Source organism: Heptranchias perlo, chromosome 7, assembly GCF_035084215.1.
Source record: "Heptranchias perlo isolate sHepPer1 chromosome 7, sHepPer1.hap1, whole genome shotgun sequence".
Taxonomy (NCBI): Eukaryota; Metazoa; Chordata; class Chondrichthyes; order Hexanchiformes; family Hexanchidae; genus Heptranchias; species Heptranchias perlo.
The window spans coordinates 69672280-69697859 of record NC_090331.1 but is presented as its reverse complement, the minus strand read 5'-3'; the positions used below and the strand labels follow the sequence as shown (position 1 = coordinate 69697859).

Here is a 25580-nt window from a genome sequence, read left to right as displayed (position 1 = left end):
CAGCCAGGGGTGTCAAAGATACGCCTCACAGGACGGACCCTGGCCCGCAGAACAGTTACATCTGGCCACAGACTTCCCATGAATGTTCGAGTTAAGAGTGCCCAGGGCAAATCTCCTGAAAAGACAAGGCCGATTTCTGAGCATGGTTCAAAAGTATTAATAGAGGCCATCCACTACAAATATTAAACAGTAAAACTGAGCAGCAGGTAGAATCTCTGAATAACAGCAGCATATATTACATTTTCTCAAACATTTGAGTAAATATTTACATGTAAGTAGTGGGAATGAAAGGCAGGGGCAAAGACAAAAGAGCCAGGCAGCTACACATTTCAAGGCAATCATGAGCAAAGCAATTGATTCAAGGCAATGACAGGAGGAGGCTGTCCACGTGGTTCCCTTTGCATGCGAAGAACCCTAGCGGAAAACAGCACTCCTTGTTTTTGAGTTTACAGGTCCATTTTAAAGAAAGAAAGAACATGCAATTATATGGTGCTTTTCATGACCTCAGGGAGTCCCAAAATGTTTTACGGCCAATGAAGTTTTTTTGAAGTTTAGTCATCGATGTAATGTGAGGAAACGCGGCATCCAATTTGAGATAGTAAAGTCCCACAAACAACAATGAGATAAATGACCAGATAATATGTTTTAGTGATGTTGGTTGAGGGATAAATATTGGCCAGGACACCAGGAGAACTCCCCTGCTCTTTTTCGAACAGTGCCATGGGATTTATTATGTTCACCTGAGAGGGCAGACAGGGCCTCGGATTAATGTCCAGCTCAGTTTATGACCATAGAAAAACAGTAAGTACATCCAGCTTTTTCATATCATTATTTAACATTCACCTTACTCTGCACTTCGAAGAACTATCTCTTTGACTGAGCATTTTACTCCTTATATAGCAAACTAGACAAGAAAGCTGGTCTAGATTCAAGCAGTCTGTATTGATATTAATTGTAAAACAGAAGTGAGTGTGAATGAAGAAAAATATGAAAAAAAATTCAGCTGCCTTAATGTTTGACATATTTACGGTCAAATAGAGTAACCTACTGTCTAACATGATTAGCATTATTTTGTCTGTAATCTTTAACCATACTTTTCAAACTTCTCTCACTGATCTCCCTTGCTGTGCATACGCAAACATTAAGACAGACATTTCCCATTTTCTCCAAAGAAAGAACACATTCTGAATAGTTTATTCTCCTGGTATTTTGTAACAGCTGTTTGGCTGGGCACTGGAGTTTGTCTTTTGTCTCCTAATTTGAAAGTCCATTTATGTTTGATTGCTCTTCTGTTCTAAATATCTTTGTGACTCGGAAAAAGAAATAAAAACAAGCCGTTAATTGTTTTCTTTATTTTTGTCCATTTCTCATGAGCCGTGAATTGAACCTTGTGAGGAGCCTATTGCCATGCAATGAATCGACATTTCTCTTTCAATGTAGCATTAACACTGAAGCAGTTTGGCAATTAATTGTAAAACAGAAGTGAGTGTGAGAACTGACTGTTTGACTCTCATGGATTACTTCTCTCTCAGATTCACTTCTCTTAGTTGGGCTTCAATTGCCATTTTTCAGCTAACCCCATATGAACATATGGAATGAAATGGGCAGAAAAAGACCGGCTGGTCCATCAAGCCTGCCCCACACATAAACCACCCGGTAGAAGTAAGTCGCTCTGCTCATAATGCACCACTTCCTGAGGATTCAGAATGATCATGGTGGAGTCTGTGACCCGGACCAGACTACACCACCATCCTGATTGATGGGTGATGCATAATGTCAAGTGGCATAGAAAAGGAGAATATAGATGGATAGAATTTAACTAGAGTGATATTTTTTTGCGGGGGAGGAGTGTGGGGAGACGAGGGAGAGAGGTGTTAGCAAACTGACTGCAATAATCAGCTCCTTTATAGCAACCAGCCCTTTCCTTCTCATTAGATTTGAGCACTGTAAAGTAATCAGACTGCAAGTCAAGCAGAAATCTATCATCGTCATTTTGTTATTTCAAGGAATCTGTTTACTTTTCGATTTAATGTGGCTGAGGAAAGCTGTTGAAAGTTAATTAAATTCCCTGTTCTCTGGCTTGATATCAAAGTCTGGTACTGGAGTTTATTTGCTAAACTACACAAAGCGTAGCTGTTAGCTTCCCGTCACACACTGGGTATGATGGAGATTAGATACTGGGATAGTTCACTATGGGAGATCACACCTGCATGCGCCATAACTAAGCTACATATCGTAAAGTACTGAGAACAATAAGGCTAAGGAAAACAAACACAGACTGCAACTTGTATGATCTATAAAGTAGGGTCTAAGAACCTAAATCATAGCCACTTGTGACTCTCCATATGTAACATCGTTCAAATCTACATCTGAGATAGCCCTCAGAATTTGCATATGTATTTTGGTATTCAGACCCAAAGAGCTCATTTAACTTTACTTAGCTCCTTACCTGCTGCAGTGTGACTTATTATAGTATCATAGGAGGTACAGCACAGGAAGAGGCCATTCGGCCCATCGTGCCTTTGCCAGCTCTGTGGGAGAGCTATCCAATTAGTCCCTTTCCCCTGTTCTTTCCCCATAATCCTGTAAATGTTTTTCCTTTCAAGTATTTATCCATTTCCCTTTTGAAATTTACTATTGAATCTGCTTCCACCACCCTTTTAGGCAGTGCATTCCAGATCATAACAACTCACCACTTATATAGGCTGTTAGTCTATGTTACGAGTGAATTCAACTTATGCTTGTTACTTCCAAGTATCATTTGCATCAATTCTAATAAGGCCTGGATTGAACTGGATTTAGTTCCCATGCAATTCATTGGTGAAGTGCCAAAACAGACAGATTTTATTGGTTCCACAAAAGAAGTCTTTAATGCAGACTGAAATACATGTAGATGCAGACTGATAATTGAAAGGTCATGGTTCATCTCTAACTGAAATTAAATTGTTCCAGCTCATTGAGAAAAATCCATGAATACTGATTTGAATATATTATGAATCAATGGATACTTGAGAAAATATCTCCATTCAAAGAACATCTCTAATAACCACTGGCACCAGCTGAGTTTCTGCGGGGACTGAGCACTTTCCAAGATGCAGCAATCTTATGATCCTTCACATATCAGAACCAGCCATTACACGTGGGATTACATGGAACATGTTTTACCAAAGACATGGAGAGGCTGACCATATGTCTTTAAATAGTTGACGCTCTGTATATAAACATTTAAGGAAAGATACTGGAAAGTGTGCAATCTAATGTCAGGTTTTTTATGACGCTGTTATCACCAACAGGAACTTCTAGGCTAATCTCCTTTCTCAATGGACCTTTATCAATCTCTTGTGATAAAGCAGCTTCTTTGTTGAAAATGAGACAACTGTAATTCCATATGACATTTTCAACTGATGCAAGGGCTTTGTTACAAAGAAGCTGAAAGTTTGTAAAAGATATTCTCCAGGAAACTCTCTACAAATTATATTTTTGTTATGCTTAGGGGATATTAAAGTATTGTCTGTCTCTTTAACGCGTGTTGAAAGATCAAGAATGTGCCTCTGCTGTGCAAGTTCCAGAGCAGGATTATTAATCAACTTCTTCCAAAAAATACTGCCAACACTTAACTGAGTCCATGAAATAAAAAATCTAATTTAGTCAAACATCACACACACAAATACGTATACACGCACGCGCACACACCAAACAACACACACACACATATACACACACCAAACAACACACATGCACATATACACACACCAAACAACACACACACACATATACACACACCAAACAACACACACGCATATACACACGCCAAACAACACACACGCACATATACACACACCAAACAACACACATGCACATATACACACACCAAACAACACACACGCACATATACACACACCAAACAACACACACGCACATATACACACACCAAACAACACACACGCACATATACACTCACCAAACAACACACATGCACATATACACACACCAAACAACACACACGCACATATACACACACCAAACAACACACACGCACATATACACACACCAAACAACACACACGCACATATACACACACCAAACAACACACGCGCACATATACACACACCAAACAACACACATGCACATATACACACACCAAACAACACACATGCACATATACACACACCAAACAACACACACACATATACACACACCAAACAACACACACGCATATACACACGCCAAACAACACGCATGCACATATACACACACCAAACAACACACACACACATATACACACACCAAACAACACACACGCACATATACACACACCAAACAACACACACGCACATATACACACACCAAACAACACACACGCACATATACACACACCAAACAACACACGCGCACATATACACACACCAAACAACACACATGCACATATACACACACCAAACAACACACGCGCACATATACACACACCAAACAACACACACGCACATATACACACACCAAACACACACACGCATATACACACGCCAAACAACACACACGCACATATACACACACCAAACAACACACACGCATATACACACACCAAACAACACACACGCACATATACACACACCAAACACACACGCGCATATACACACGCCAAACAACACACACGCACATATACACACACCAAACAACACACACGCATATACACACGCCAAACAACACACACGCACATATACACACACCAAACAACACACACGCCAAATAATGCACAAGCATATGTACACCTGCACATACGCATACATACCCACATCAAACAACACACATAAATACACCAAACATTACACACACACACACACACACACACACACAAATACACACCAAACAATGCACGCACACAGACACATTTATATGTTTTGTTTTTAGGGTTCTGGTGATAGCTACAAGCTTTCACTCATTTTAAGTCCCCCATAAATAAACATTAGAAAAGGTTAAGAGCCAAGTTCGGGGCACCACGGGTGGCTCTGCTGCACAGGAGGGGAGGAATAAGAGTGGCAGGGCTATAGTGATAGGGGATTCAATTGTAAGGGGAACAGATAGGCATTTCTTCGGCCGCAAACGTGACTCCAGGATGGTATGTTGCCTCCCTGGTGCTAGGGTCAAGGATGTCACAGAGCGGCTGCAGGGCATTCTGGAGGGGGAGGGTGAACAGCCAGTAGTCATGGTCCATATCGATACCAACAACATAGGTAAAAAAAAGGGATGAGGTCCTGCAAGGTGAATTTAAGGAATTAGGAGATAAATTAAAAAGCAAGACCTCAAAGGTAGTGATCTCAGGATTACTACCGGTGCCACGTGCTAGTGAGTATAGGAACAGGAGAATAGACCAGATGAATGCATGGCTGCAGGGATGGTGTAGGAGGGAGGGATTTAGATTCCTGGGACATTGGGACCGGTTCTGGGGAAGGTGGGACCTGTACAAGCGGGACGGGTTACACCCGAGCAGGACCGGGACCAATGTCCTCGCGGGGGTGTTTGCTAGTGCTGTTGGGGAAGGTTTAAACTAAAATGGCAGGGGGATGGGAACCTGAGCAGGGAGACAGAGGAGGTGAAAACAAGGATAGAAACAAAAAGGCAGAAAGGGAAGAAGCAATAGTGGAAGGCAGAGAAAACAAGGGTGAAAAACAAATAGGGCCATAGTACAAAATAAAACTAAGATAACTAGCAATCTTAAAAAGACAAGTCGAAAGGCATTGGGCTCGAATTTAGCAGGCCTGCGGGTGCCCAGCGGGTGGTCCTCCGGGAGCGTGGCCAACACGCTCGGCGAAATTAGTGGGTTGCCCGCGCGATCGTAGCAGGCAACACACTAATAGGAATCAATTACCTGCTCCTCCGGGGTCCACGCTGCTGGTCTGCGCGTCGGGCGGGCTGCGCATGCGCAGTACGATCTGTCAGCTGGAGGCTCTCTAGTTAAAGGGGCAGTCCTCCACTGACAGATGCTGCAACCAATGGAACAAATTTCAGCATGGAGCAGCCCAGGGGGAAGGCTGCTCCCAGTTTAATGATGCCTCACCCCAGGTATCATCAGATGGGGTGAGGAGGAGGGGGAGGACACAGATCTTCCCCCCGGCGGGCGGGAGGAAGCGGCCTGCCTCTGCCACCAAGAAGGCCTGGCTCGAGGTGGCAGAGGGGGTCACCTGCGCCACCAACATATCGCCCACCTGCATACAGTGCAGGAGGTGCTCCAATGACCGCAGTAGGTCAGCCACAGTGAGAACACAAAGTCTTTCCCCTACACTCCGTCTGCCACAACACTGCCCCCACCCCACATCTCCTTCGGCACCGCCAACACTATTCTGTCACATCACCCTTCATACCCACTCAAACCCCATCCTCATCTTACCTGCACCTACTCACCTCGCCAGTACTCATCCTGCCACTAACACGCAACCCAATCCTCATACAATCTCATTGCTCCATCCCATACTCACCCTCTCGTGCATCTCCCTCACGGCCAGCCTCACTCAACCTGCCACCACCTGTGCTGCAGCCACAGGGCATGCATCACATATGTGCAGTAGGCAGCGTAAGGCAAACGTGTCGTGAGCATGAAGGGGGTGCACAAGGGTGTCTGAGGGTTTGTCCTGGGTGTTACCTATATTGAATTTCAGAGCAACAAACAGCACACATTATATTGACACCACCACTGCCATGTCACCGCGAATCCTGTCCGTTGTGTCCAATAATGCCCGCTCCTGGGTATCACTATGAGGACCCACCACTGATGCCACCCATCGTGTTACTGCAGAGTAGGTGCAGGTGTATTTGCAGGGCTCTTCCGCGCAGACGACTGAGAGACATCGGCGGTGTAGCCGGCTGCACCCTGGAAGGATGCGGAGGAGAAGTTGTGGAGGGCAGTGGTGACTTTGGCAGCGACAGGTTATCAGATGGTGCCGGGGCCAGCCAGGAGCAGCTCGGCATGAAAGAGCCTGCAGATCTCCACGACTACATGTCGAGCGAATCTGCGCCTCCCTGTGCACTGCTGCTCGGAGAGGTCCAGGGAGCTGCGCCTCGGTCTGTGGACCCTGTGGCGAGGGTAGTGCCCTCTGCGATGCGTCTCTCCCTGCGGTAGCCCTCCCTCCTGCTGTGCAGGTGGGCGTGCAACAACACCGTGTTGGGGGGCTCCACGTCTCTGCGGCGGACGGCGTGGACTGCGAGGCTGCTGGGGCTGGTCATGCTGTTCGTCCTCCGAGGGTGTCCACGCACCACCCATCTGGCAGGTGTTGGTCTGAGGGGTTGTGCAGGGTAGGTGGGTGGTTCCTCGGACTGGGGCTGCGGTTTCGTGTCGGTCTGTCCTCTGGCTTGGCGGGGGGTGGTGGAGGCCAGGGGTTGCCCTATGTGACGCGGTGGCCTCCTGCGTGGGTGAGGGCTCTCCCCCGTGGAGTGCACCTTGGCACCTGCCACAGGCTGCTGGCTGCAACACGCCTGGTTGGAGAGAGACTGTTTCCCCCAGTGTGGGAAACTCACTGCCTTGAACCTAAAATCCCACACTTCCTCTTTTGACAGCTGCTTCAGCTCATTAACTGACCTCAACAAGCAAGGTAAGTACTCTCAAGTGGAACCCCGCTGGCTTTAATTGCCTGCGGGATTCCCACCAGCGGGGCTTGCGCGCGCAGCCCCGCACGTCAGCGCGGTACCCGGAAGTGGCCGGGATTTCGGCGCGATCCGGTCACGTGACCGGATATCGGGATTTTCGGGGCCCCCCCGCTGGAAACCCGCAGGTAACCCGACGCGAAAATCGAGCCCATTGTGTCTTAATGCGCGGAGCATTCGCAATAAGGTAGATGAATTAACAGCACAGATAGATATTAACGGTTTTGATATAGTTGCGATTTCGGAGACATGGCTGCAGGGTGACCGAGGATGGGAACTGAACATCCAGGGGTATTCAGTATTTAGGAAGGACAGGCAAAAAGGGAAAGGAGGTGTTAGTATAGGAGGAAATCAATGCAATAGTGAGGAAGGATATTGGCTCGGAAAATCACGATGTGGAATCTGTATGGGTGGAGCTAAGAAACACCAAGGGGCAGAAAACGTTGGTGGGGGTTGTCTATAGGCCCCCCAAACAGTAGTGGAGATGTAGGGGAGGGCATTAAACAGGAAATTAGAGATGCATGCAAGAAGGGTACAACTATAATCATGGGTGACTTTAATCTGCATATAGATTGGTCAAACCAAATTAGCAATAATACTGTGGGGGAGGAATTCCTGGAGTGTGTACGGGCCATGTTGTAAACTTCTATGATTCTATGATTCTATAGACCAATACGTTGAGGAACCAACTAAAGAACAGGCAATCCTAGACTGCGTATTGTGCAATGAGAAAGGATTAATTAACAATCTTTTTTGTGTGGGGTCCCTGAGGGAAGAGCGACCATAACATGATAGAATTCCTCATTAAGATGGAGAGTGAAGTAGTTGAATCTGAAACTAGGGTCCTGAATCTAAATAAAGGAAATAACAAAAGTATGAGGTGCGAGTTGGCTATGAAAGATTGGGGAACTTTACTAAAAGGGATGACAATGGATAGGCAGTGGCTAATATTTAAAGAACGTGTGCAGGAATTACAACAATTATTCATTCCTGCCTGGCGCAAAAATAAAACAGGAAAGGTGGCTCAACCGTGGCTTACAAAAGAAATTAGGGATAGTATTAGATCCAAAGAGGAGACAAATAAAATTGCCAGAAAAAGCGGCAAGCCTGAGGATTGGGAGCAGTTCAGAATTCAGCAAAGGAGGACAAAGAGATTAAGAGGGGAAAAATAGAGTATGAGAGTAAATTAGCAGGGAACATAAAAACTGACTGTAAAAGCTTCTATAAATATGTCAAGAGAAAAAGATTAGTGAAGACAAATGTAGGTCCCTTACAGTCAGAAATGGGGGAAATTATAATGGGAACAAAGAAATGGCAGAAAAATTAAACACATACTTTGGTTCTGTCTTCACAAAGGAGGACACAAATAACCTGCCAGAAATGTTAAGGAACCAAGGGTCTAGTGAGAGGGAGGAACTGAAGGAAACCAGTATTAGTAAAAAAAATAGTGCTCGGGAAATTAATGGGGCTAAAGGCTGACAAATCCCCAGGGCCTGATAATCTACATCCCAGAGTACGAAAGGAAGTGGCCCTGGAAATAGTGGATGCATTGGTGATCATCTTCCAAAATTCTAAAGACTCTGGAACAGTTCATACTGATTGGAGGGTGGCAAATGTAACCCCACTATTTAAAAAAGGAGGGAGAGAAAAAACAGGGAATTACAGACTAGTTAGCCTTACATCAGTAGTGGGGAAAATGCTGGAGTCTATTATAAAAGATGTGATAACAGAACACTTGTAAGGCATTAACGGGATTGGACAAAGTCAGCATGGGTTTATGAAAGGGAAATCATGCTTAACAAATCTACTGGAGTTTTTTGAGGATGTAACTAGTAGAATAGATAGGGGAGAACCAGTGGATGTGGTGTATTTGGATTTTCAGCAGGCTTTTGATAAGGTCCCACACAAGAGGTTAGTGTGCATAATTATAGCACATGGGATTGGGGGGAATATACTGGCATGGATTGAGAATTGGTTGACAGACAGGAAACAGAGAGTAGGAATAAACGAGTCTTTTTCCGGGTGGCAGGCAGTGACTAGTGGGGTGATGCAGGGATCAGTGCTTGGGCCCCAGCTGTTCACAATGTATATCAATGATTTGGATGAGGGAACTAAATGTAACATCTCCAAGTTTGCAGATGACACAAAGCTGGGGTGGAATATGAGCTGTGAGGAAGATGCAAAGAGGCTCCAATGTGATTTAGACAAGTTGGGTGAGTGGGCAAGAACATGGCAGATGCAGTATGACGTGGATAAATGTGAGGTTATCCACTTTGGTTGTAAAAACAGAAAGGCAGATTATTATCTGAATGGTGATAGATTGGGAAAAGGGGAAGTGAAACGAGACCTGGGTGTCCTTGTACACCAGTCGCTGAAAGCGAGCATTCAGGTGCAGCAAGCAGTTAGGAAGGCAAATGGTATGTTGGCCTTCATTGCAAGAGGATTTGAGAACAGGAGCAGGGATGTCTTACTGCAGTAATACAGGGCCTTGGTGAGACCACATCTGGAGTATTGTGTGCAGTTTTGGTCTCCTTATCTGAGGAAGGATGTCTTTGCCATAGAGGGAGTGCAACGAAGGTTTACCAGACTGATTCCTGGGATGGCAGGACTGACGTATGAGGAGAGATTGGGTCGACTAGGCCTATATTCACTGGAGTTTAGAAGAATGAGAGGTGATCTCATCGAAACATATAAAATTCTAACAGGACTAGACAGACCAGATGCAGGGAGGATGTTCCCAATGGCTGGGGAGTCCAGAACAAGGGGTCACAGTCTCAGGATACGGGGTATGCCATTTAGAACCGAGATGAGGAGAAATTTCTTCACTCAGAGGGTGGTGAACCTGTGGAATTCTCTACCACAGAAGGCAGTGGAGGCCAAGTCATTTGATGTATTCAAGAAGGAGATAGGTATATTTCTTAATGCTAAAGGGATCAAGGGATATGGGGAAAAAGCAGGAACAGGGTACTGAGTTAGACGATCAGCCATGATCATTTTGAATGGTGGAGCAGGCCCGAAGGGCCGAATGGCCTACTCTTGCTCCTATTTTCGATGTTTCTATGTTAATGCAGGGACAAGGGACACATGTTACTGCTTGTCTCACATGGGTGTCCACTAATTGCATCTATTTGTGTTGTTAGTATATCTATAATAGAACAGCATTTGCTCCCATATTTTTCTCTTCGTAATCTGACTCTGGGAAATTAAGTAAACCTTGTATAAAACTCATATACAGGGGCAGAATGGGGCAGTTTGTTTTTCTTTAATTTGGGTGGAAGGGTGGGAAGATTTCCTCTAGTTGTCACGTCTTAGAGGCATTGTAAATATACTCTGCTTCGTATTTGAACTCAAATCGTAAGTACATTATTTAGAAAGCTTATTCGAGTTTGCTAGAAATAATGACCTGACCAATTCTTCCCTCCATATTGAGGATGTCACTAACTCATTGGAAAGGAGGGGGAGCAAAGCCTCAGGTGAGTCCGGGAGGAGGAGAAGTAATCGGGAAAGGGTTGAGCGGTGGTCGGAAGTGGCCCGCGGTTTTAATGTGGTTCCAGGAAGAGCACTCCTGCTCCTGGCTCCACATTAAGGTCAGTAAAAAAAACTTGAAACTTACCTTTTGGGTGGCAGCTGCCAGCGGTTGGTCCCTTTACCCACCGATGGTTTGGTTGCCAAGCGAGGAGAATACTAACCGCAACGTGCCAGTTTCAGATGGGCGCCCTGAATGACTACAGAGGGCCGTAACCAATATGGTTTGCGGCACATCTTCAGCACAGAATGAGCTGCTGAACAATGCTAACTAGTAAAAGGAGGTTTAGCAGTGGTGTACTGGCATCGGATAACCAGGGAAATAAACGTTTAGCAGGAATGGGGATACTTTTCTAAAGGAAAGGTATAATGAACAAGGGCATTAGCCAACCTACGTGGGCCGCAGCAATTCTTAAAGGGGCCAAGCAATGCTTGTAAATCAGCCTTACAAAATGATTGTTGAAATTGTAGCAGGTAGTAGGGCCTTAATGCTATGTAACTGCACAATATTGTCTGTGCTCCATGTATTTATCATGTCACAAAGCTATTTTTCTTGTTATAGGATAAGATGGCCAAAAATTGACAGAAGCAAACCTGTAGGGGTTTTGGGCCAAAGGAATTCAAGACTCTGACTCCATTTCAGGAGGCCACCCTGTGACATTGCTGGTTTGGGAAGCACCGGGGAGCATGCAACAATGAAGCCCAGAGGCCACCCAGAGCTCACATCTAATATTACAATATTCACGCAATGTTGTCTTACTGGGTGACAGTCAAAATGGTCACACACACACACACACACAATGAATTTGAGTAATGTATCAGAGAGTATCAAGAAATGAAAATAGTGCTTGAAGGTGGGCATTTCAGGCAGCATGCGGACATTTTGTTCACCTTTGTTTTCTCAGCGATGGAAGAACAGGGTTTTCCTTCTATTTTCACCTCCCGTTCTTGGGGGTTAAAATTCGCCCCATGGTCTCCATCACTTTCACCACAGATTAACAGCAGCAACATGAGAGGGCAACATTAACCCATAGAACTGGTGGTTTTCATGGAGTCCAAAGGATCGTTAGCACCACCCATTGCTACTTCAGCCCCTGAACACAATGTAGTGATTTTTTTATATCACAGTGCGAACACTAGTACAGAATCATGCAACGCAACGTCTGTTTTCCTGGACAATCTTATGGTGTCTTCATTTTAAGACCATCATCTATGCCGCCCTTATTTGAAGGGGGAAGAAGAGTGGAAGGGTGATTCTAAGGAGACCAGGGATACCTTATGCAGCCATGACTTATGACACTCCTGCGCCAACCACCGACACACGCAGTGTTTGTGCAATGAAGCTTATGCTACAACTAGAATTATTATCAAACAAAATATTCATATCTTGAAGCAGCATGTCACATGAGTGGCCCAACTGAGGGCAGCCTTAGAGTACAACCTCACCTATCAGGGTTTGTAAAATAATTGTCAACTACTGCATACGCCATAACTTCACCCCAAATGGAAGCCTCAGCACGCAGGTCGATGGCCAGGATAGCAAAACCATGGCAGAACGGGAGGGTGAAAATCCCAATGAGGAATTAGCAGTGGTACCATCAATGCAGCAAAGAAGACAAGTCCGCCAGGCCCTAATTTCAGATGCCTTCTAACAGTGCCATGATGTGGAGATGCCGGTGATGGACTGGGGTTGACAATTGTAAACAATTTTACAACACCAAGTTATAGTCCAGCAATTTTATTTTAAATTCACAAGCTTTCGGAGGCTTCCTCCTTCCTCAGGTGAACATTGTTGGAACAACATTCACCTGAGGAAGGAGGAAGCCTCCGAAAGCTTGTGAATTTAAAATAAAATTGCTGGACTATAACTTGGTGTTGTAAAATTGTTTACAATTCTAACAGTGCCACAGCTGCACTATTTTGTAAAGGGCAAACCAAGTTGTTCTACACTTTATGCTCAATTCTTCAGAAAACATTGATTGCCATTTTATGCTGGGCTCCTCCTATATTGTAACCAATGACAATAAAATACTCAGTACAGTGTTCAAATCAAGTGTAATACATTTATTGTTCCTATTGTGTGGTGTGTGAATGTTGGTAGCTTAAGTTGGCACAACGCTGTACTTGGTACCTTGTTTCAGATGTGCGACACCTAAACTACCATTCCTTTTAAGTGATTCTCTTGTGAAAGGACTAAGTACAGCTGACTCCAGCATTTCACGAGTGGCCTGCTGGGATTCAGAGGAGTTTGAACCTCCTTGGGATGGGCATTGCAAGAGTGCTGCATTTGAGTCAGCCATATCTGAAGCTGGAGCAGTGGATTAGCTTCTCCCATGCCTGATGTACCAAATAACCTGTGGGAATGGGAGACGGTGGATATCAGTCCCATAAAGAGTATGTCTCCTCTCCCTGAGTTCTTGCAGTAGGGCTTGCAACTCCTTGTCTATAAAACCAGCTTTCCTCACCATGTGACCCTCAATTCTGCAGCAAATTTGCTAAGTAAACTTCTGGTCTGGCCTTCCCAGGACTACTTCAGGAGTTTAACTACTTCCTAAATGCAGTTCACAACTGACTGCAAGGATGAAAGCTCCTCAATTTTCATTAGCTGGCTAGCTGAGCAGGACTGGAAACAGCAACAATGTGAGTAACCCAGTAGGGGCAAGTTCTTCCCAAAACATTTAGTATCCCACAGTTAATCCCTGAATAGCACACAAACAGCAATGCCTAGGCTCCAGAGATTAGATAGGAGATTAAGTTTTTCCTGCCTGTTTCTGCAATTCAGCCTGCCTAAAAACTCTTTAAAAATCGCAACATTGCCACTGAAAAGAAGTAACGTAGTTATTTATAGTTCTACGTATATGAAGGAAGTATCAGTCATCCAATTTTGTTCAAATAGATAGATGATTTTTGCAAGATTTTTTTGTTTGGTTATCTGAAGAATATTTGCCACTTCTTTCAAGTTTCGGCTGAAAGTGTTGATTTAGTGACACAATTACATTTATTTACTTACTGAATTTATTGTAAATTCCTCTTAGAGATCTCTCGTTACGGCAGAGAGATTATTGCAGCCATTTGGAATTTTACAGAAAAAGCTCCAGAATTTCTTTGTTGTCTATTTGTAGCAAAACTGCAAACAAATGTCGAAAGAATGAATTTAGGATTTTTTCACAGATAGTGGACGGAAGAAATCTCCCCCACCCCACCCCAAATTTTGAAAATGGATTTAATAATGATTGTGCACCCAGATGTACTGAATTTGCTGCAAATTCTTGGAACCGTAGAAGTTTACAGTTCTTTGCTGCAGCAATCTAAAATGAATCCCACTGTCCTGGTCTCTCCCCATTGCCCTGTATAATTCTCTACTCATATATTTATCCTATTTTCCCTCAAAAGATGCCACGGTCTCTTCCTCAGTCACTTGCATTTGCAAAGCATTCCAGGCTTCACCATTCCTCTGGATAAAGACATTTCTCCCAAGCTCTCTCCTCACTTTCAGTGATCATTTTAAATTGATGACCCCTCAACACTGTCTCTGCAGTCAAGCAAATAGTCTTTTCCTGATCAGTCTATCAAAATTATTCGTAATTATATAAACCTCTGTTAAATCTCTTAGCCTTCTCTGCTCCAGTGGAAATAGTCTCAGTATCTCAAGTCTCTTCTCAAGAATAGTTTCCTATCCCTGGCAAATGTGCACAGTACATTCTTTATGGTTTTAATGTCCTTTCTATAATGGGGCACCCAAGCTGCACACAGTATTCTAACTAATCCATTGAAGGTGTCTTCAATTATCAAGATAATGGTGAGTCGGCCATTTTGAATTTCACTGAAAAATCACATTTTCAAAAGGAACACTAAAAGTCCGTAAATTATTGAGGTTACAAGTCACTGCCCACAGATAGATAAGTAGAAAATGGACAGACAGCACCATAATATTCCTCGCATGGGTTGCACAGGATTAATAAAAGTAATTTACTGGATCTGCTAAATGTCTGAACCAGTAAAAATCATTTAGACAGGCTCCACTTTCAGAGGGGAACATGCTGCCAAGATCCGTCGCATCAGTCAATCGAGCTTCTGCATAATTCTCAGCTGCCAATAAAACCTTCCACGTGTGTGCTAGTGCTTGAGTTCAAAGGAGACACAAATATGTCTACTCATCATAAAATCTTTTAAATGAGAAAACACAGCAAATGTAATTTAGAAAGCTGACAGCCTGCTTTTGAAAATGATTGTAAAAGCTCCCAAGTTTATATATATTACAATTCTACAATGCGTCTTAGTGAAAGCAAATAAAAATAATTTAAGTCACTTGTCTTTGTTCTGGTAGCTCTTGTGAAGTTCCAGTCCCATCTGCCAGGTTGGCAGTTTGTTAAATACCTCACTCCTGAATGGCTGGGATGCCGTGCCAATCTCAAGTTTGTGCAAACCGTCCGTAAGCTACAGTAATTGCTTGGTCATTCATCTTACTGTTTAAAAAGACATTTTATAGTTATGTCTTCTCTTCTACTACTGATCAAGCTTGATGATGACCTGTACCATGGGCTTTGGTCCTTCGCCTAGTTTGGCAAAGTTAAACAAAGTAAATCCTCAAGTGAAACTGAGGGGATGCTTATTATTACACTGAACAGGACAGATTTATTGAACAGATGCTTTTAAAGGCATACAAGTCAAAGTTCGGGAGTAATTATTGGGACTTGAATTACCCCAATATGTATTGGGACAGTAAAAATATAAAGGGCAAAGGAGGGGAGGAATTCCTGAAATGTGTACAAGAGAACTTTCTGGAACAGTGTGTTTCCAGCCCAACGAGGAAGGAAACTGTGCTGGATCTAGTTCTGGGGAATGACGTGGGGCAGGTGGAGTACGTTTCAATGGGGGAGCATTTGGGGAACAGCAATCATAATATTATTAGGTTTAGAATAGTTATGGAAAAGGACAAGGAACAAATGTGAAAATACTAAACTGGAGGAGGGCTAATTTCAGTGAGTTAAAAAGGGATCTTGCTCAGGTGGATTGGAATCAAAAATTGGCAGGCAAAACAGTAATTGAACAATGGGAGGCCTTCAAGGAGAAGTTGGTTTGGATACAAAGCAAACACATTCCTACGAGTGGGAAAGGAAGGGCGTCCAAAGCTAGAGCTCTCCGGATGACTAAAGATATAGAGATTAAAATGAAACAGAAAAAGGAAGCTTATGATGAATGTATGGTTCATAATACAGTAGAGAGCCAGGCTGAATAGAGAAATTACAGAGGAGATCTAAAAAACGGAAACAAGAGGCGTAAAAAGAGAGTTTGAGAATAGATTAGCGGCTAACATAAAAGGAAACATAAAAGTCTTTTATAAACATATAAATAATAAAAGGGCAATCAAAGGAAGGGTGGGACCGATTGGAGACAAAAAAGGAGATCTTCTTATGGAGGCAGAGGACGTAACTGAAGTACTAAATGAATTCTTCGCATCGGTCTTCACTAGAGAAGAGGATGCTGCCATTGTAGCAGTAAAGGAGAAGGTAGCAGTGATATTGCATAGGATAAAAATAGATAAAGAGGAGGTACTTAAAATATTGGCGGTACTCAAAGTAGAAAAGTCACCTGGTCCAGTTGGGATACATCCTAGGTTACTGAGGGAAGTAAGGGTGGAAATTGTAGAGGCTCTGGCCACAATCTTACAGTCCTCCTTAGATATGAGGATGGTCTGGAGGACTGGAGGATTGCAAATATCATACCCCTGTTTAAAAAAGGGGAGAGGGATAAACCCGGCAATTACAGGCCAGTCAGCCTAATGTCGGTGGTGGGAAAACTTTTAGAGACAATAATCTGGGACAAAATTAATTGGCACTTGGAAAAGTATGGGCTAATAAATGAAATTCAGCATGGATTTGTTAAAGGAAAATCTTGTTTGACTAACTTGATTGACTTCTTTGATGAAGTAACAGAGAGGGTTGATGAGGGTAGTGCGGTTGATGTTGAGTATATGGATTTTCAAAAGGCATTTGATAAAGTACCACATAATAGTCTTGTTAGCAAAATTAAAGCCCATGGGATTAAAGGGACTGTGGCAGCGTGGATACAAAATTGGCTAAGGGACAGGAAGCAGAGAGTAGTGGTGAACGGTTGTTTTTCAGACTGGAGGGAAGTATACAGTGGTGTTCCCCAGGAGTCAGTATTAGGACCACTGCTCTTTTTGATATGTATTAATGACCTGGACTTGGGTATAGAGGGTATAATTTCAAAGTTTGCAGATGACACAAAACTCAAAAATGTAGTAAACAATGTGAAGGATAGTGACAGACTTCAGGAGGACAAAGACAGACTGGTGAAAAGGGCAGACATGTGGCAGATGAAATTTAACACAGAAAAGTGTGAAGTGGTGCATTTTGTTAGGAAGAATGAGGAGAGGCAATATAAACTAAATAGTACAATTTTAAAGTGGGTGCAGGAACAGAGACCTGGGGGTGCGCACACACAAATCTTTGAAAGGTGGCAGGAAAGTTGAAAGGCTGTTAAAAAAGCATATGGGATCCTGGGCTTTATTAATAGAGGTATAGAGTATAAAAGCCAGGAAGTTATGCAAAACCTTTATAAAACACTGGTTAGGCCTCAGTTCTGGGCACCACACTTTAGGAAGGATGTCAAGGCCTTAGAGAGGGTGCAGAAGAGATTTACTAGAATGGTACTGAGGATGAGGGACTTCAGTTACATCGAATTACATCAAAACTACAGCACATGTGCTTATCCAGTTTCCCCTTAAATGCATCAATGCTATTTGCCTCAACTACTCCTTGTGGTAGCGAGTTCCACATTCTAACCACTCGTTGAGTAAAGAAGTTTCTCCCGAATTCCCTATTGGATTTATTAGTGACTATTTTATATTTATGACTTCTAGTTTTGGACTCCCCACACAAGTGGAAACATTTTCTCTATGTCTACTCTATCAAACCCTACCATTATCTTAAAGACCTCTATCAGGTGACCCCTCAACCTTCTCTTTCCTAGGGTGGTGAAACTGTGGAATTTTCTATCACAGAAGGCAGTGGAGGCCAAGTCATTAGATGTATTCAAGAAGGAGATAGATATATTTCTTAATGCTAAAGGGATCAAGGGATATGGGGAGAAAGCAGGAACAGGGTACTGAGTTAGAGGATCAGCCATGATCATTTTGAATGGCGGAGCAGGCCCGAAGGGCCGAATGGCCTACTCTTGCTCCTATTTTCTATGTTTCTATGTAAAAGAGCTCCAGCCTGTTCAGTTTTTTTCTGTTAAGTATATCCTCTCAGTTCTGGTATCATCCTTGTGAATCTTTTTGGCACAGTACTCCAAGTTATGTGGAGAGATTGGAGAACCTGGGGTTGTCCTCCTTAGAACAGAGAAGGTTAAGGGGAGATTTGATAGAGGTGTTCAAAATCATGAATGGCTTTGACAAGGAGAAACTGTTTCCAATGGCAGAAGGGTCAGTAGCCAGAAGACACTGATTTAAGGTGATCAGCAAAAGAGCCAGAGGCGACATAAGGAAACTTTTTTTTACGCAGTGAGTTATAATGATCTGGAATGCTCTGCCTGAAAGGGTGGTGGAAGCAGATTCAATAGTAACTTTCAAAAAGGAAATTGGATAAATAATTGAAGGGGAAAAATTTACAGGGCTGTGGGGAAAGAGAAGGGGAATGGGACTAATTGGATAGGTTTTTCAAAGAGCCGGCACAGGCATGATGGGCTGAATGGCCTCCTTCTGTGCTGAACCTACTATGATACTGTGATACTATGATAAGATTTTGGAAAAACTTTGTTTCACTACATTGAAATCGAGAAGAATTGCACCATCTCCTTTTCTAACTGATCGTTCCCAGGAGTTCAGTCCTCCCTGTCTCATTCAATACCCTGGCTTGGTGTCACCTCACCATTACTTGTTCTCTTACTCTCTTCACCCTTGGTGCCATCCTACATTTTGGGCCTTGGCCTTTCAATTAGGCTTTTCAGTAAATAATAGAAGTACTTGCTAATATTTTGTGCAGTTACTTAGTGATCATTTACTGTTGTTTAGAATTGTCCAAAATCTTAATGTTTCTACCCTGTTTACGGTATTTTTTTTACACCCCTGTTGTTATTATCTATGATCTAATGGGAGGACAGTTGACATGTTTGCACCAAACACTGAAAGAATGTTTTTTTCAGGAAGAGATCATAGTCTATATGGGAAAGAAAATCTAGCTTCAAGTGTAAAAGCAAATGACAATATTATGAGTAAGTTTATTAATCAGTGATTCAGACTATAGTTAATACAATTTTTATTTATTACAACTGGAGCTGGGTTTTTATACAGATATAGCAAAAGTTTCATTGAGTTTGTTAGAAAAATAAAATTTAAATCCATTTGAATCAGAATATATATGCAGGTATAATTACCTAAAGATCATGTGGTACTCTGACAGATACATAACTTTATCACTTGTGACCATCCTCTCCATATTATAAGTCACTGCCTTGTGAGGTGTAAGCAGCTCATATTGGGGACGGTTTTCAACCTTTGCCCATCTGTTTTTTGTTTGAAAAACGGGCAGCTGGCAGAGGAAAATCATGAGGGGGTCCTTGGCTGCCTCGCGGAGGCCCAAGGCTCGTCTGATGCAATTTTCAGGTGGGCCTGTAAATGGCCACACAGCATCCCACTTGTTTGAGGTGGGAGGCTGTTTAAATTTGCAAATCAGGGTCCTAAGCCATTGCAGGAGCCCAATTGCAATGTTGAAGCACAAATGGGCAGAACATGTTCCAATGATTTGTACCGGGCGGTGAGCGGCCTAACCAATGGCCCTTAAAGGGACAGCTGCTGGTTGCTCCACAAGGGCCCCAAACTTCTATTTCTTTTATTTTTGTGGGGCTACGAGGGGCAGGAGAGCAAAAAATACTGCGGCCCATTGCCAGCCCATGCTGACCACCCTCTGGGAGCAGCTCCCCCTGCCCTCACCCCCACCCTTCCCAAGGTCCGACCTGCTGGCCAGCTCAGTGTAGAAGCCGGCTGATTTCTTGCTCTCCCACAAGCAGCAAGATGCAGCCGAGCGTCTGTTTGGTGCCTGCAGCTCAGCGGCTACATTTAAAACGAGGCCCGAGCCTGAAAACGGTTTGGACCTCCCAAAGCTGGCTTCAAGTGGGCCATCCATTGGTCCCTGGCGTGGAGCAGCCTAACCAGTGGTCCTTAAAGAGACCGCTGCAAACCGCTCCAAAAACCAACAAACTTTTTCTTTCACTTTTGTGGGGTCAAGAGGAGCAGGAGTGCTCTTCCACAGCCATAAAAATACACTGGTTCGTTGCTGGTCCCTACGCGATCACCCCCTCCCCTCCAACTCCATACTGTTAGCCACCTCAGTGTAGCAATCAGCCGATTTCCCACCCTCCTCGACTGGCGAACTTCCTCAGGGTGCTCTTTCAGCCCTCTCAGCTCGCCAGTCGGTAATGAGGCCCGACCACCAAGACTGCTGGCGCCTCTCACCACTGCGTTAGGGAGGGCGGCATGATTTCGATGCCCACTACCTGCCCTATTACTGCAGCTCACCAAAAATGGCCCCGTGTCTTCTCTCCTACTACTGATCAAGCTTGGTGGGGTTTGTCCTTCGCCTTGTCTTCTCAATTTACAAAACACATCTTTCCCATAGCTCTGTTTCTCAAGAGCGCAAACTCTGCTTTGGAGTATTGCTGTTAAACTGTGGCACAGCGATGGGTTTATTGACCCGATTATACTTAAGGAGCCTCTTCATTCCCAAATTAGCCTGAGGTAGCCTTTCTTCCAGCAACATCTGCTTTATGTTATAGCCTCCAGTCAGCCAGCACTATCTGCAATAAATTAGTAAATCAGTATCCAGTTTCTTTCAAACAGTTTGTGCCATTTTCCTTTGGGACAGGACAACATTTATCCCTCCATACTAGTTGAATTCTCCCATGTAACACAAATGCTTGTTCTTTCTTGGCCTGACTTGACAATTGCTCCAGTGCTGTGCCCAAATTTCACTATTTGTTTATGGCTTCCTCTCTAATGATGATATCATATACAGCAGCCTCATTATAAAACTATGTCTGTCTGATGGTGCACGAGAAAGAATCCTTTCCATTGAGATAATCGACATTAGATGACTAAAAGCACCCATTTTAATACATGACATTTAAGTGAGTATCACTTTGAATATATAACAAAACCTTTGTTCAAAACACTCCAACGTCTAATTATTACAACACCAGGCATGGTATCAGAGTCTAAAAATGGAGAAATCCTCACAGTGCCTCCTATGAGTTCACATCCTGGATTGATTAATGGTTGGCAAGGGAACGATGTCTTTGCATACTGTAAGTCTCGCAAATCTCACCAAGACAGTGACTTTCAGTAAGGAAAGATAGATATACCATTGAATAATGACAACTATGCAAGTAGCTTCTGCAGATCACAGCATCCCAAGTCCTGGACTGTCTGCAGGATGTGTGTGAGGCACAATGTACCCGATGTGAGTAAACTGCCAGCGTTTACCCGCCCTTCATTAATTTAATTGAACTGGTGTTTTTTTTAACAGTAATTTGTAATATCAATGTCTGATTGTTGGTTCTTTGTGTAAAGAAGTAGGAGCAAATTAATTGAATAGGCAATGAAGGAATTCAGGAGAAACTTCTTCACCCAGAGAGTAGTTAGAATGTGGAACTTACTACCACATGGAGAAGTTGAGGTGAATAGCATAGATGCATTTAAGGGAAAGCTAGATAAGCACATGAGGGACAAAGGAATAGTAGAATATGCTGATAGGGTTAGATGAAGTAGGGTGGGAGAAGGCTCCTATGGAGCATAAACACCGGCATGGACCAGTTGGGCTGAATGGCCTGTTTCTGTGCTGTAAATTCTATGTGGTTCTATGTAATTAAATATTCTAATCTTTGCAAAAATAGCAAAACGGGAAACTTGGGAAAATCAATTGTAAGGAAGTTGCTGCAGTGCATCCAACCTCAGGATGCACTGCAGCAACTCACCAGGGCTTCAATTACATTCTGCTTTCCAGTGACTTTGCAAACAATAATGGAGTATTTTTCCTGAAATTATTCCAAAAATAATATATTATCGACAAAAATGTAATAAATGTTGAAAATACATGTAATAAAAAACAACGCAGTACCAAAAGGTACGGTGAATATGCGAACCAATAAAAAATAAATCCAAAGTTACTTTGCGGCCACTTAAAGGCGAATAAGTACAATCCCAGCATAAAAGCAGGGCATTCTGACAGGTGCTCATTTAAATATTTTTGCATGCATTCTAGGGCTACAGCACAAAGGGGTACAATCTCACCATGAGATCTCCCAGTGCAGAAACAAATATGATTCAGGTTTTATAAATAACAAGGATCAAATAACGGATAGAGATAGAAGCTAGCAAATGATTTGAAATGGATTGGGACTGGAAGTTGGGCATGCGTTCAAAATCAAGGAAACAGTAGGATTTGATCTGAGAGGATTTGAAAATAATTTCTCCCACGGTGCTGCTAACTTGTAGAATCAGCTGCCATCTGGTGCAATGAATGTAAGTTCTGTGGGTCCTTTTGAAAGAAGATTAGATTTCTGTTTCAGGAAGCTGCAGAGGGGTATAACTTAACTGTCTGGTGAAGAATGTTGTGGATAAACTAAACTTTTAAAAGTCAGACATAATAATGAGTGGGAGCTGCATCTAACATCAATTCACCGGATGAAAAATGCTTTATCTTTTCTCAATCATTAGCTTTTTTAATTTACATTTTGCTTCCATGTTTTTATTATTTTTTTTTGTCTTCATTTCCTTCCCCTGCGCCCATTAAGAAAACAAATATTTTGCTCCCAGGCCTCTGCCGATGCTGCTATTACCAGCTGCTGGATAATGTGCAAGAGTGATTCAACTTTCCCTGTTGGAAAGCACCAAACCTCCGCTTAGTGCCTCCCCTGACACCTGGCTAAGATTTGGAGCTCACCATGTGGGAAATATCAGGCACAGAGCCACAACCTAGAATAAGTGTCAGCTGTGGTTCAGTGGTAGTACTCTTGCTGCTGAGTTAGAAGGTTGTGGGTTCAGGTCCCACTTAAGTACAAAATTCAGACTGACACTCCAGTGTGGTACTTTTACATGAGATGTTAAACTGAGGCCCTGTCTACCCTCTTTGGTGAATGTAAAAGATCCCATGGCACTATTTGAAGAAGAGCAGTCAAGTTCTCCCCAGTCTCCTGGTCAATATTTATCCCTCAACCAACATCTAAAAAAAATCAGCTTGTCATTATTATATTGCTGTTTGTGGGATCTTGCTGTGCGCAAATTGGCTGCCATGTTTCCTACATTACAACAGTGACTACATTTCAAAAGTACTTCATTGGCTGTAAAGCGATTTGGGACGTCCTGAAGTCGTGAAAGGCGCTATAAAAATGCAAGTCTGCATTTCTTTCTACGGGGAACAGCACAATGCACCAGTGTATCACCTCTCAGTCCGTGGATCCTTGTGTTCCAGTGGCTATGCACATGTGGCTCATCCCTAATCACATCCTCATCACATTACTGGTTACCATCTTGACTCCATCAGCATGATTAGAGTACAAAAGATATTACATTTCCCGGTGTTATATTCGGAGCCAAAAGAAACAAAAAACACATTACTTTATCACTGGTGCTCCCTTATTAAAAAATTGTGTGACATTGTCTTTAACGTAGAATTAGAATAATAGCATTACTGGCTCATGAAGTTGCATATTAATGTTATTAATGTGGTCCATGTTTAAAGTGTTAAAAGCCAGACTAAAAATCAATGTCATGTGGGTCTATAAGAGCCAGTGTATAAATTAAGGACACTCAATATAATGGAATGTCTGGAAATAACCCAGCAGTCCCAACCTTTATGCAGCATCTGAAATCACTTTGAAGTTATTAACATAAATTGTCACTGTCTTCTCCCTGGTCTACCTTCATCTTTCCCTGACTGACGTTACTTGCTGTTATGATGTATAATAATATTAACCAGCAATTGATCAACTTTATTCAATCTTTTATCTAATTGTATATAGTATAACGTTTGAAAATGATTTTTTTAAATAACCAGTGACTATAATATAGTTTATGCAATATTTTATGTTTTGAACTGGTTATAAATATCATTTTTTTAAAAAACACAAACGAGACATGAATTTAGTTAACGTGAATGTGTAGACCAGAAAATTTTATAGTCACACACATTCTACTCTTGCATCGAGCTACCTTAAGAGCCACAAGAATAGCTTTGCTCAGTCCGGGTTATGACTGTCATCTGTGTAAACAGAACAAAACCAGCACCTAGTGCAAAATGAATGTCTGGAAAATATGTAATGAAAGTACACAAAGCTAGCACATTTTTAAAAAATAGCAGTAAGAGGACTGATATCAATTCTTATGTAAATAAAAAATCTGGGTTTAACTCAATGATTGACAAATGGTTTGAGGTCTTCAGCTCAGCCACTGTTGGCTCGCCATTAATTTCATGTATATTACACCGAAAAGATTGTATTACTGCGCCCCAGTTGTGTACAGTGAAGAGCTTGAAACAAATGGCAGTTTAGCACAACCACTGGATTCAGCTCTCTACCTGCACCAGCAGTGAAGAGATTCATCGGAATTCACTGACTGTTCATACCAAATCATGCTGGGGCTGTGAAATAGCGAGCTGTCTGCAGTCTGCACCGTACTCACTGCCACTGCTGCCCTGAACAAGCCCCTGCTTCAAGTAGCTTCTGCTTTCAGACTTCCAGCGAGATCCACAAAGCAAGCAAAAGCTGGGCAGCCTAGACGGCTGGGTTTGCCTGACAGCTCTGCAGAAAATTATTCCTCCCAAGGAGGGGACAACAGCCCTAACTTAAAGAATGCGTACAAGAATCAGATACATGTGAGAAGCAAAATGCTTCAGCAAGCAAGAGACGCTCAGGCAAAAGCTTTTTCTAAAGCATACAGAATTAAATCAATTCCTGTCTATATTTGAGCTCCCTGGAAATGCAGGGTAGGTCAGTTGAAAGTACATTTGAAAAAGAAAAAGACTGTGTGACTGTGTGGCAATAGTTAAGCTTACTTTACCTCAAGGGAAAGCCTTTTTGGTACTCTTGTTGTGGTAGATAATGAAGATCACCTGGATTGGTTGGTGGTGCACAGCCTAAAATATCCAAAGGCTGTAGTGAATGAAGCCTTCAATTCAGCCGGCAAAATAGTTAAGCTCTGCCCTCTTGGAAGAATTTCACGTTTATCAGTGTGTGCAAACAGAGCACACAGCTGCCAAATGCAGCCCTTCCCTAGGCTCTGCCAATATTCTCCTTCCTGTCTCGCTCAATCTTTCCATTCACTGCAGCACAGAAAGAAGAAGGGAAATTTTTTAAAAACCCACTGCAACTGAAGTGTAAGAATCAGTATTGCAATTTTTGTT

The 25580-nt window shown here is 42.9% G+C and overlaps 1 protein-coding gene across 1 annotated transcript in view; it reads right to left on the bottom strand.

The window, feature by feature from the left end:
* The window catches only part of LOC137323344 (SPATS2-like protein), a 139985-nt gene extending 114636 nt beyond the window's left edge, over positions 1 to 25349 (bottom strand). Inside the window, exon 1 of the mRNA XM_067986827.1 lies at positions 25238 to 25349. The gene's annotated coding sequence lies outside the window, so the exon portion shown is untranslated. The remainder of the gene's footprint in view (positions 1 to 25237) is intronic.
* Positions 25350 to 25580: the final 231 nt, after the last annotated feature.